The 13,267-nt window shown below is 38.7% G+C and overlaps 2 pseudogenes; one reads left to right on the top strand and one right to left on the bottom strand.

Annotated features, from left to right (window-relative positions):
- Window positions 1-13,267, top strand: part of LOC140512186 (nucleophosmin pseudogene) — a 355,194-nt pseudogene that overhangs the window by 223,722 nt on the left and 118,205 nt on the right.
- LOC140510830 (translationally-controlled tumor protein-like) overlaps window positions 1-13,267 on the bottom strand; it is a 51,009-nt pseudogene that overhangs the window by 17,210 nt on the left and 20,532 nt on the right.

The raw sequence follows: 13,267 nt of genomic DNA, 5'->3' as shown, positions 1-13,267 counted from the left end.
TCTAGCGATAGTCTTAATAACTGGAAGAAGAATATTCTCTTTAATTGTGAACTCTTATGACTGTCCATCCATCTTAAGTTGTAGCAATTTGTGTTTTATTCTTTTTAAATAATGGATAATTATTTAGATAATCAAATAAATTAAATAATCAATGGATAATTGATTTAGATAATCAAATATTTTTGTAGGTCTTTCAGGTATGCAAAATGCTTTACACATATTGTCCCATTTTATTCTCCTGGTAAATCTTTTGGTAGGTATAATTCTTATCCTCCATTTACAGATGCAGAAAATGAGAAAGAAAAAAGTTTCCCATAGTCCTATAACTAGCAAGGTACTGAGCCAAGATTTTAACTAACCTCTTTCTGATTCCAAGTTTACAACTCTATCAACTGTCTAGCAATTTAATCAACTATCCTCTAAACAATATCAAGGAAGACATATATAATAGTCATTTTGGCTTGTAACACATTACATTCCCTACTTAAATAAACCATGTAATTGATATGTTAGAATTGTAGATTTAAAGAGTTTGGAAGGACCTCAGACATTATCTAATTGTCCCACAGATAATCAAACTGAGTCCCAAAGAAGGTCTGTGACTTAATTAAACTTCCACAACTACTTTTGAAATCAGAGTCATAATTTCTTTAATCATAATCCTCCAGTATTTTTTTTCCCCATATATGTGATGAGATCTCAGAAAGTATTAGAAATTTTGGCATCTTTCTAGACTCATTTCCTATGATCCATCATGTGACCTTTTCTTCATTATGATCACAATTTATGATCATCATCTTCTTTTCTTCCTATTTCTCCTTTTCTCAGGGTTGAATGAAAGAAAAGTCTTTGGCGAGCCCGTTCCTTATATTTAATATGAATTCAAGAATTGTTTATTTCTACCCATCCTTGTTCTAAGCTTTTGTGGCATCTGTCCCATTTAGAATTTATCTTTGTATTAAGAATGACTATTTCATTCCTTTTTTAAGGAAGCTTCTTCCTATCTCTTTCAGTTTGCATTTTGTAAATCTATTAGCCCTGCTTCTGCCCAGATTATTAGAATCTATTATTACTGTACTGTAAAAGTAAAGTACTGTAAAAGTTGGTTTTGTCCTTTGTTATTCACCATGGAAAACAAGGATGGTGCATCTCTTTTTGTAATACTACAGTGGAATCAATAGGTGAGACACAAGTATGTGGTATCTCTTTAATAGAAAATGCTTTAAACTTATGTTGGATATGAATGCCACAGTGTTGTAGCTACTAAATTTTTCTTTCCTTTTTTTTAATTAATCTATTTATTTATTGAACTTTTCAACATTCATTTCCACAAAATTTTGGGTTCCAAATTTTCTCCCCATTTCTCTCCTCCTCCCACCCCAAAACGCCGAATATTCTAATTGCCCCTATCACCAATCTACCCTCTCTTCTAACATCCCTCCTTTCCCTTATCCCCCTCTTCTCTTTTGTCCTGTAGGACAAGATAACTTCCTATACCCCATTATCTGTATTTCTATTTTCTAATTGCAAGAACAATACTCAACAGTTATTCCTAAAACTCTGAGTTTCAACTTCTCCCCATCCCTCCCTCCCCATCCATTCCCTTTGGCAAGGCAGGCCATATCTGTGTAGTTTTGCAAATGACTTCCATAATAGTTGTGTTATGTAAGACCAACTACAATTCCCTCCATCCTATCCTGCCCCTCAATGCTTCTGTTCTCTCTTTTAATCTTATCCCTCCCCAAGAGTGTTGATTTCAAATTGCTCCCTCCTTCCACTGCCCTCCTTCCCTTCTTCCCCTCCACCCTGCTTACCCCTTCTCCCCCACTTTCCTGTATTGTAAGATAGGTTTTCATACCAAAATGAGTGTGCATTTTATTCCTTCCCTTAGTTAAACGGGATAAGAGTAAGCTTCATGTTTTTTCTCTCACCTCCCCTCTTTTCCCCTCCACTGAAAAGTCTTTCATTTGCCTCTTTTATGAGAGATAACCTGCCCCATTCCATTTCTCCCTTTCTCCTCCCAATATATTACTCTCTCACCGCTTAATTTCATTTTTTTATGATATGATCCCATCCTATTCAATTCACCCTGTGCTCTCTCTCTCTCTCTCTCTCTCTCTCTCTCTCTCTCTCTCTCTCTCTCTCTCTCTCTCTCTCTGCGTGTGTGTGTGTGTGTGTGTGTATTCCCACCAACTACCCAAATACTGAAAAAAGTTTCAAGAGTTACAAATATTGTCTTTCCATGTAGGAATGTAAACAGTTCAACTTTAGTAAGTCCCTTATGATTTCTCTTTGCTGTTTGCCCTTTCATGCTTCTCTTGATTCTTGTGTTTGAAGGTCAGATTTTCTTTTCATCTCTGGTCTTTTCATCAAGAATGCTTGAAAGTCCTCGATTTGATTGAAAGACCATTTTTTCCCCTGGAGTATTATACTCACTTTTGCTGCGTAGGTGATTCTTGGTTTTAGTCCTAGTTCCTTTGACTTCTAGAATATCATATTCCATGCCCTTCGATCCTTTAATGTAGAAGCTGCTAGATCTTGCATTATCCTGTTTGTATTTCCACAATACTTGAATTGTTTCTTTCTAGCTACTTGCAATATTTTCTCCTTGACCAGGGAACTCTGGAATTTGGCCACAATGTTCCTAGGAGTTTCTCTTTTTGGATCTCTTTCAGGTGGTGATTGGTGGATTCTTTCAATATTTATTTTGCCCTCTGGTTCTAGAATATCAAGGCAGTTTTCCTTGACAATTTCATGGAAGATGATGTCTAGGCTCTTTTTTTGATCATGGCTTTCAGGTAGTCCCATAATTTTTAAATTGTCTCTCCTGGATCTATTTTCCAGGTCAGTTGTTTTTCCAATGAGATATTTCACATTATCTGCCATTTTTTCATTCTTTCGGTTTTGTTTTTTGATTTCTTGGTTTCTCATAAAGGCATTTGCCTCCATCTGTTCCATTCTAATTTTGAAAGAACTATTTTCTTCAGTGAGCTTTTGAACCTCCTTTTCCATTTGGCTAATTCTGGTTTTTTAAAACATTCTTCTCCTCATTGGCTTTTTGAACCTCTTTTGCCAATTGAGTTAGCTTATTTTTTAAGGTGTTATTTTCTTCAGCATTTTTTGGGGTCTCCTTTAGCAAGATGTTGACCCCCTTTTCATGCTTTTCTTGCATCCATCTCATTTCTCTTCCCAATTTTTCCTCCATCTCTCTAACTTGGTTTTCAAAATCCCTTTTGAGCGCTTCCATGGCCTGAGCCCAAGGTATATTTATTTTGGATGTTTGGGATACAGAAACCTTGACTTCTGTGTCTTTCCCTTATGGTAAGCATTGTTCTTCCTCATTTGAAAGGATAGGAGGAGTTATCTGTTCACCAAGAAAGTAACCTTCTATGGTCTTATTTTTTTCCCCTTTTTTGGGCATTTTTCCCAACCAGTTACTTGATTTTTGGGTCCTTTTTCAAGAGTAGGGTATACTCTGGGGACCTGTAAGATATCAGTTCTTCCAAGGTGGCACAATCACGTGTGTACTGGTCTGGGTGCAGGGAAAGATTTTTGTGCCCAGAATCTTAGCAGAGTTTCCTCTCCACAGCCACCTCACCTCCAGTTCCGTCAAGGTAGCACTGGGAGGGTGGAATTCAGTCAAACTGTGGGGGCAGGGCCACCATTCAGTGTGAGACAAAGACCAGCTCCCTCAGTGCCCCCGGGGTTTATATGATCCAGCAATGCTCTCGGGCTGCTGTAGGGGCTGCTGTGAGAACTCCTGCCACCTGCCTGATGTGGCCTCTGTGGGCTGCTGCCTCAGGCAAGAGCTATGGGAAGGCCCTTCTTCCTTCCTGGCCAGCTGAAAAAACCCCGTCACTGACCTTTGGCACCTGTGGGTTGAGGGATCTGAGGGCCCGCTGCTGTGACTGGAGATTCTGTCCCGAGGTGTCCTCCTCCCAGAGTCTCCTCAGCCTGCTCCATGTGTCCAAGGGTGGGCTAGGCTCCAGCCTCTGCTCCAAGTCTAGTGCAACCAATGTTTCCCACGGGCATTTCTGGAAATCTCCTCCACTCTGTTGTTCTCCACTTCTGCTGCTCCAAAATTTGTTGAGAGTCTCTCTCTACAGGTATTTTATGGGCTGTGTGGGGAGACCCTGTGTATGTTTGTCTTTCTAGTCCACCATCTTGGCAGAGCCTTAAATTTTTCTAATTAACTAAATGTCAGTACCAATTAAATGAAGAACATCATTCTAACTCTGTTCCACAAGTAAATACTTGTAACTGAATAGACAGAACAATCTTAATACTGGGATATAAAGCTCAGAAAGAGCCTTTCAAAATTAATTACAGTCCCTTCCCACTACTCCTCCCACTGCATCACCTGGTACCACCTCCAGCCAATCAGCGTCGCAAAGCGACCTATTCAACAAAGGCTATTCTCCAGCCTAATATTTGATTCTTAAAGTCAAAAAAGAGACTGAGTTGAGAATTGAGACTTCAGCTTCTCCATGGAAGTTCATAATACATTTAATTGTTGAACTGTAGCATTCTATTTTTAACATGTTATCATTTTTTGTTATGTTTGTATAGTTTCAAGCGAGATGAATTAGATCAATGCATATTTCATCCATAGAGCTTGCCTCTAAAATTGCTTAACTTTTTGAACGATATTACATTTTAAGCATTCCCACGTTCTTTGTTTACAAGTATTCTTTTTAAAGTTGTGTGATAATTATGTTGCAAATTGAGGTGAAAATCATTATGTAAGGTTTTCTTTTTTGTAATGGTTTAATTTAATTTATTCATGTATTTCATTACCTTAATAAATATATAAGAAATACTAAAAAAAAATACATTTAATTTTATTTCCACATCAAATACATGTGAACTCATGATAAAATTGTGTTCATCCTTCGTTGCTGAAGAAGACCATGCCATCAGAGAAATGATGACATGACTTGCATTTGACTTTGTTCTGAGTGAGGCAGGGCTGTGCAGGTCACCAGCCACACTTCTCTTCCAGAGCCTTCTGAATCCAGTGACCAGATATTCATCAGGATGACTAGAAATGATCCAGGACGCACTGGGAAATCTTAGCCCAATTCACACTTTAGTTTATTACAAGGTTTGGAGGACTTTGAATTTCTGGCAATGTCCTGGCCCAGAATTCCTCTTAGCTTGGAGTATGTGCAGAAGTGGTCACTGCTGTTAGAGCAAGCTTGTTCCTCACAGGGCAACTACTCTTCACTACTTTCACCTTCAGGCTTACATGCAATCTAGGATAGAATACTGCTCTGTTCTTTCTTGTGAGGTTGGCCACACTTTAGAGCAGAGCTGGAAAGTAATTACCTGGAAAATTCAGCCTTTTAGAGGTAACTTCTCCCCTCATCTCTGCCAGTCTTTTTTTTTTCTCAATTTTTCTGTCTGTGTCAAATCAAAAGAAGTTTGTGCATACATTAGACTGAGCAAGATTCACTCTATGTACTTGAAGTACTGCTTTGAAGAAGTGTTTGACAAAAGTCAATCAGCATTATCTTCTTTAAAACGTTGACATTTTCCCATCTATTATTTTCACTCTAAGAACAGTTTTCCTCCAAGTTATGCTGTTCATTTTATAGACGGAATTACTATAATTCACAGTCTAGGAGTGCAGTAGGGGGAAACACCACTGAATTTAAAGCTAGAGGACTTCAAATTGAATCTTCACTCTGCCACTTAGTATCGATTATGGCCTTATCAAATCGCTCTATGATCAGTTTCCTAACATATAAAATGAAGGCTTTGGATAAATTTATTTTGAACATAAAATCCAGTTCTAATTCAGTAATGCTTCACTTTCCATTGTTTTCTGTAAACCAAAAATGAAAATTAATACCAATTGACCTGAATCCATAAGCAAAACACACAGTTTTACCATAAATAAGTAACATATAATATGATGACTTCTTTTCTCTATAAAAACAATTTTTAAAACATTTTTACTGCTTATTTATTTTTAGTTTTTAACATCCATTTCCACAAAATTTTGAGTTCCAAATTTTCTCCCCATCTCTATCCCTTCCCCAATGTGCCCTCACTTCTATCACAACCCTCGGTTCCCTTTTCCCCATCTTCTCTTTTTTTCTTGTATGGCAAGATTGATTTCTACACCACATTATCTGTATTTCTTGCTTCCCAGTTGCATGCAAAAACAATTCTCAACATTTGTTCCTAAATTACCAAATTAACTCCCTCCCTACCCATTCCCACTGAGAAGGCAAGCAACTCAATATAGGATATATAGGAGTAGTTTTGCAAAAGACTTCCATGATAGTCATGTTGTGTAAGACTAATTATATTTCCCTTTATCCTATCCTGCCCCCTATTTAGTCTGTTCTCTCTTTTGACCTTGTCCCTCCCCAAAAGTGTTTACTTCTAATTACTCCCTCTTCTCATTGGCCCTCCCTTCTATTCTCTCCCCACTCCACTTGTCCCCTTGTCCTCTAATTTCCTGTAGTGTAAGATAGATTTTCATACCAAATTGAGTGAGTATATTATTTCCTCTGTAGGTCAAATGTGAAGAGAGTAAGCTCCACTTTTCACTTCTCACCTCCTCCCTTTTCTCCACCACTGAAAAAGCTTTTTCTTGCCTCTTTTATGAGAGATAATTTACCCCATTCCACTTCCCTTTCTCAACCCCATATATTCCTCTCTCACTCCTTAATTTTACTTTTATTTAGATATTATCCCTTCTTATTCAATTCAACCTGTGCTCTCTGTATATACATATATATGTGTGTGTCTTTGTGTCTGTGTATGTATGTAATCCTTCCAATTACCCAAATATTGAGAAAAGTCTCAAGGGTTACAAATTGTCTTTCCATGTAGGCATGTAAACAGTTCAGCTTTAGAAAGTCCTTCATGAATTCTCGTTCCTGTTTACTTTTTCATGATTCTGTTGATTCTTGTGTTTGAAAGTCAGATTTTCTTTTCAGGTATGGTCTTTTCATCAAGAATGCTTGACAGTCATCTATTGCATTGAATGACCATTTTTTCCCCTGAAGTCTTATACTCAGTTTTGCCAGGCAGGTAATTCTTGGTTATAATCCTAGTTCCTTTGACTTTTGAAATATCATACTCCAAGCCCTTTGATTTCTTAATGTAGAAGCTGCCAGATCCTGTGTTATCTTGACTATATTTCCACAAAACTCGAATTGCTTCTTTCTAGCTGCTTGCAATATTTTCTCCTTGGCCTGGGAACTCTAGAATTTGACTAAAATATTCCTAGGAGTTTCTCTTTTTGGATCTCTTTCAGGAGATGATTGGTGCATTCTTTCAATATTTTACCCTCTGGTTCCAGTATATGAGGGCAGTTTTCCTTGATAATTTCATGAAAGATGATGTCTGGGCTCTTTTTTTGACTATGATGTTCAAGTAGTCCAATAATTTTTAAATTGTCTCTCCTGGATCTATTTTCCAGGTCAATTGTTTTTCAAATGAGATATTTCACATTATCTACTATTTTTTCATTCTTTTGGTTTTCTTTTGTGATTTCTTGGTTTCTCATAAAGTCATTAGCTTCCATGTGCTGCATTCTATTTTTAAAGAACTCTTTTCTTCAGTGAACTTTTGAACCTCCTGTTCCATTGGACTAATTCTGCTTTTGAAAGCATTCTTCTCCTCATTGGCTTTTTGGACCTCTTTTGCCAAGTGAGTAAGGCTATTTTTAAAGGTGTTATTTTCTTCAGCATGTTTTTGGGTCTCCTTTATATGGCGTCTTGAGGAGGGAGGGAGGTGGAGGGGAGGCAGGGGGGGTAAAAATATAAGTTTTTTGGTAGTGATTGTTGAACATTTTTAAAAATTAATTAATTAATTAATTTAAAAAATGGTAAACTGAGGGGCAGAGCCAAGATGTTGAAGTAGAAAGACTCACATACTCTAGCTCTTCCTCCACAGCCCATAAAATACTTGTAAAGAAAGATTCTCAACAAATTCCACAGCAGCAGAAGTCACAGAAAGACTGAGTGGAAGAGATTTCCAGTTCAGGGTGACCTGCACGTCTGATGGGAAAGGTCTGTCACACCAGACGTGGAGCAGAGCCCAGCCTGGCCTTGGCCTATGTGGTACTGGGAAGAGCAAACCTTGGGGGCGTGATCCCCAGCAACAGCAGCAGAAATTCGAATTTTCAATCCACAGGTGACAAAGACACTTCAAATGTCAATGAGAGGACTTTTTCAGCTCCGTAATAATGGAGCAGGGTCCTTCCTAACCCTGGCCCCAGGTCGTGGTGGTGACAGCAGTAGCAGTGGTTCACAGATCCCTCAACCACAGGGCAAAAGGCAGCTTCAAGAAATTACAAAACAAAACCAAAAGAATGAAAAAATGGAAGAGAATGTGAAATATCTTATTGGAAATACAACTGACCTGGAAAATAGATCCAGGAGAGACAATTTAAAAATTATGGAACTACCTGAAAGTCATATTCCAAAAAAGAGCCTAGACATCATCTTTTATAAAATTGTCAAGGAAAACTGCCCTGATATTCTAGAACCAGAAGGTAAAATAAATATTGAAAGAATTCACCAAGAAACTCCTCGAAATATTGTAGTCAAATTCCAGAGTTCTCAGGTCAAGTAGAAAATGTTGCAAGCATTTAGAAGAAACAATTCAAGTATTGTGGAAATACAATCAGAATAACACAGGATCTAGCGGTTTCTACATTAAGGGACTGAAGGGCTTGGAATATGATATTCCAGAAGTCAAACTAGGATTAAAACCAAGATTCACCTACCCATCAAAGCTGAGTATAATTCTTCAGGGGAAAAAATGGTCATTCAATGAAATACAGGACTTTCAAGCATTTTTTATGAAAAGACCAGACCTGAAAAGAAAATTTGACTTTCAAACACAAGAATGAAGAGAATCATGAAAAGGTAAACAGGAAGGAAAAATCACAAGGGACTAACTAAAGTTGAACTGTTTACATTCCTACATGGAAAGATAGCATTTGTAGCTCTTGAAACTTTTCTCAGTATCTGAGTAGGTGGAGGGATTATACACACATACACACACACACATACATATATGTGTGTGTGTATATTTATACATATATATACATATATATGTAGAGAGAGAGAGAGAGAGAGAGAGAGAGAGAGAGAGACAGACAGAGACAGAGACAGAGAAAGAGAAAGAGTCACAGAGACAGAGACAGACATTTGTTCCTAGAAATTTGAGTTCCAATTTCTCTTCCTTCTTCCCTCCCCACCCATCTGCACTGAGAAGACAGGCAATTCTCTTGCTTTCCCTCTTTCTCTCTCTCAGAGCAACAGAGAGCAAAGGGTGAATTGAGTAGGAAGGGATGATATCTAAAAAAAAAAAAATTAAGGAGTGAGAGAGGAATATATTGGGAGTAGAAAGGAAGAAATCGAAAAGGACAAATTATCTCTCATAGAAGAGGCAAGAAAAAGCTTTTCCAATGGAGGGGAAAAGGAGGGTGATGAGAAGGAAAACGTGAAGCTCACTCTCAGAACATTTGGATCAAAGAAGGAATAATAGGCACACTCAATTTGGTATGAAAATCTATTTTACACTGCAGGAAAGTAGAGGACAAGGGGACAAGTGGCATGGGGGGGGGGAATAGGAGGGAGGGCCAATAAGAAGAGGGAGTAATTAGAAATAAATATTTCTGAGGGGAGGAGCCAAGATGGCGGAGTAGAAAGACACACATATGCTAGCTCCGAACCCACAGCCCATAAAATGTCTGTAAAGAAGGACTCCCAACAAATTCTGGAGCATCAGAAGCTACAGAACAATGGAGCGGATGAGATTTCTGTTTCAGAGAGACCTAAAAACCTGATGTGAAATGTCCGTAGCACACAGAACCTGGAGCAGAGCTCAGCCCTGCCTTGGCTGTGCAGCACCGAGAGGAGCAGGTCCCAGCAGGCTTCAGGGACAGAATCTCCAGCAGCGGCACAGGTTCCTCCACCCACAGGTGACAAGGGTTGGTGAGAGAGTCTTTTTGGGTGGCCAAGAGGGGAGTGGGGTGTCCCCGTGGCTCAGGCCCCCTGGGGAGGCAGCAGTGGGGGCGGCGGTGGGCAGGGGCTCCCCAAGCAGGCAGGAGATCGAATCCATTGTTGAAGGTCTCTGCATAAACCCCCTGAGGGAACTGAGTCCCGAGTGGTGGCCCTGCCCCAACCTGGGCACCTGAACTTAATCTCACACTGAATAGCAGCCCTGCCCCCGCTGAAAGCCCTGAGGTTGGGGAGCTGCATTTGAATCTCAGACCCCAAGCTCTGGCTGGGCGGATCTGGAGAAGAGGTGAGGGTGGAAAGGAAACTCAGAAGTCAAGTCACTGGCTGGGAAAATGCCCAGAAAAGGGAAAAAAAAATAAGACTATAGAAGGTTACTTTCTTGGTGAACAGATATTTCCTCCGTTCCTTTCTGATGAGGAAGAACAATGCTTACCATCAGGGAAAGACACAGAAGTCAAGGCTTCTGCATCCCACACATCCAAAATAAATATACCTTGGGCTCAGGCCATGGAAGAGCTCAAAAAGGATTTTGAAAATCAAGTTAGAGAGGTGAAGGAAAAACTGGGAAGAGAAATGAGAGACATGCAAGAAAAGTATGAAAAGCAGGTACACACCTTGCTAAAGGGGACCCAAAAAAATGCTGAAGAAAATAACACCTTGAAAAATAGGCTAACTCAATTGGCAAAAGAGGTTCAAAAAGCCAATGAGGAGAAGAATGCTTTCAAAAGCAGAATTAGCCAAATGGAAAAGGAGGTTCAAAAGCTCACTGAAGAAAATAGTTCTTTCAAAATTAGAATGGAACAGATGGAGGCAAATGCCTTTATGAGAAACCAAGAAATCACAAAACAAAACCAAAAGAATGAAAAAATGGCAGATAATGTGAAATATCTCATTGGAAAAACAACTGACCTGGAAAATAGATCCAGGAGAGACAATTTAAAAATTATGGGACTACCTGAAAGCCATGATCAAAAAAAGAGCCTAGACATCATCTTCCATGAAATTATCAAAGAAAACTGCCCTGATATTCTAGAACCAGAGGGCAAAATAAGTATTCAGGGAATCCACTGATCACCACCTGAAAGAGATCCAAAAATGGAAACTCCTAGGAACATTGTGGCCAAATTCCACAGTTCCCTGGTCAAGGAGAAAACATTGCAAGCAGCTAGAAAGAAACAATTCAAGTATTGTGGAAATACAATCAGGATAACACAAGATCTAGCAGCTTCTACATTAAGGGATTGAAGGGTGTGGAATATGATATTCCAGAAGTCAAAGGAACTAGGACTAAAACCAAGAATCACCTACTCAGCAAAACTGAGTATAATACTTTAGGGGAAAAAATGGTCTTTCAATGAAATTGGGGACTTTCAAGCATTCTTGATGAAAAGACCAGAGCTGAAAAGAAAATGTGACTTTGAAACACAAGAATGAAGAGAAGCATGAAGGGGTATACAGCAAAGAGAAGCCATAAGGGACTTACTGAAGTTGGACTGTTTACATTCCTACATGCAAAGACAATATTTGTAACTCTGGAAACTTTTCAGTGTCTGGGTAGTGGGTAGGATTACACACACACGCACACAGAGAGAGAGAGACAGAGAGCACAGACTGAAATGAATAGGATGGGATCATATCTTTAAAAAATGAAATTAAGTGGTGAGAGAGAAATATATTGGGAGGAGAAAGGGAGAAATGGAATAGAGCAAATTATCTCTCATAAAAGAGGCAAGCAAAAGACTTTTTAGTGGAGGGAAAAAGAAGAGAGGTGAGAGAAAAACATGAAGTTTACTCTCATCACATTCCTCTAAAGGAAGGAATAAAATGCACACTCATTTTGGTATGAAAACCTATCTTACAATACAGGAAAGTGGGAATAATGGGATAAGCATGGTGGGGAGGATGATGGAAGGGAGGGCAATGCAAGTAGGGAGCAATTTGAGGTCAACACTCTTGGGGAGGGACAGGATCAAAAGAGAGACTAGAAGCAATGGGGGGCAGAATAGGATGGAGAGAAATATAGTTAGTCTTACACAACACAACCATTATGGAAGTTATTTGTAAAACTACACAGATATGGCCTATATTGAATTGCTTGCCTTCCAAAGGGCCTCCCCATTGGTGGGGAGGGAGGGATGAAGAGAAGTTAGAACTCAAACTATTAGGAACAACTATCAAGTACTGTTCTTGCTACTAGGAAATAAGAAATACAGGTAAAGGGGTATAGAAAGTTATCTGGCCCTACAGGACAAAAGAGAAAATGAGGACAAGGGAAGGGAGGGATGACAGAAGAGAAGGCAGATTGGTGATATGGGCAATCAGAATGCTTGGTGTTTTGGGGTGGGGCGAGGGGACAAATGGGGAGAAAATTTGGAACCCAAAATCTTGTGAAAATGAATGTTAAAAGTTAAATAAATTAATTTTTTAAAAAAAGAAATAAATACTTTTGGGGAGGGACAAGGTCAAAAGAGAGAATAGAATAAATAGGGTGCAGGACTGGATGGAGGGAAATATAGTTAGTCCCATACAACATGACTATAATAGAAGTCATTTGCAAAACTGCACGTGTATAGCTTATATTGAATTACTTGCCTTCTCAGTGGGGATGGGAGGGGGGAGGGGGAAGGAGGAAGGAAGAGAAGTTGGAACTTAAAATTTTAGTAATAAATGTTGAGAGTTGTTTTTGCATACAACTGGGAAATAAGAAATAAGGTAATGAAATATAGAAATTCATCTTGCCCTGGGGAGGGGGCATGGGATATGGGGATAAGGGAACAGAGGGATATTAGAAGGGAGGGCGCATTGGCGGAAGGGGAAATTAGAAGGCAAGATGTTTTGGGGTGGGGGGAGGGGAGAGATAGGGAGGATATTTGGATCTCCAAAATTTTGGAAATGAATGTTGAAAACTGAAAATAAAAATATAAATTAAAAAAAGAAAATGGTAAACTGGGAAAAAATTTTATATAGTATAATTCTAATACAAAACTGATAGAAAAAGAAGTAAAGACAATGAGCAATTATCTGAAAAAAACTCATTTATGCAAAGAGAAAAGTTCAAAGCATATGAAAGGATATTCTAAAAATAACAATTGCTGAATATTAAAAGTCATATGGAAGATTATTCAAAATCACTAATAATAAGAAAAATTCAAATTAAATGTTTGTAGTTCACCAGGCAAAGATGAAAAACATCAGAATAAGCAGCCTCAAAATGCATTTTTGGTAGAGATGTGAATTTTAGTCATTATGAAAAGCAATTTGGATTAATGTTCAGA

Source organism: Notamacropus eugenii, chromosome 6, assembly GCF_028372415.1.
Source record: "Notamacropus eugenii isolate mMacEug1 chromosome 6, mMacEug1.pri_v2, whole genome shotgun sequence".
In the NCBI taxonomy this organism is placed as follows: Eukaryota; Metazoa; Chordata; class Mammalia; order Diprotodontia; family Macropodidae; genus Notamacropus; species Notamacropus eugenii.
This window is presented reverse-complemented; position numbering and strand designations above follow the sequence as displayed.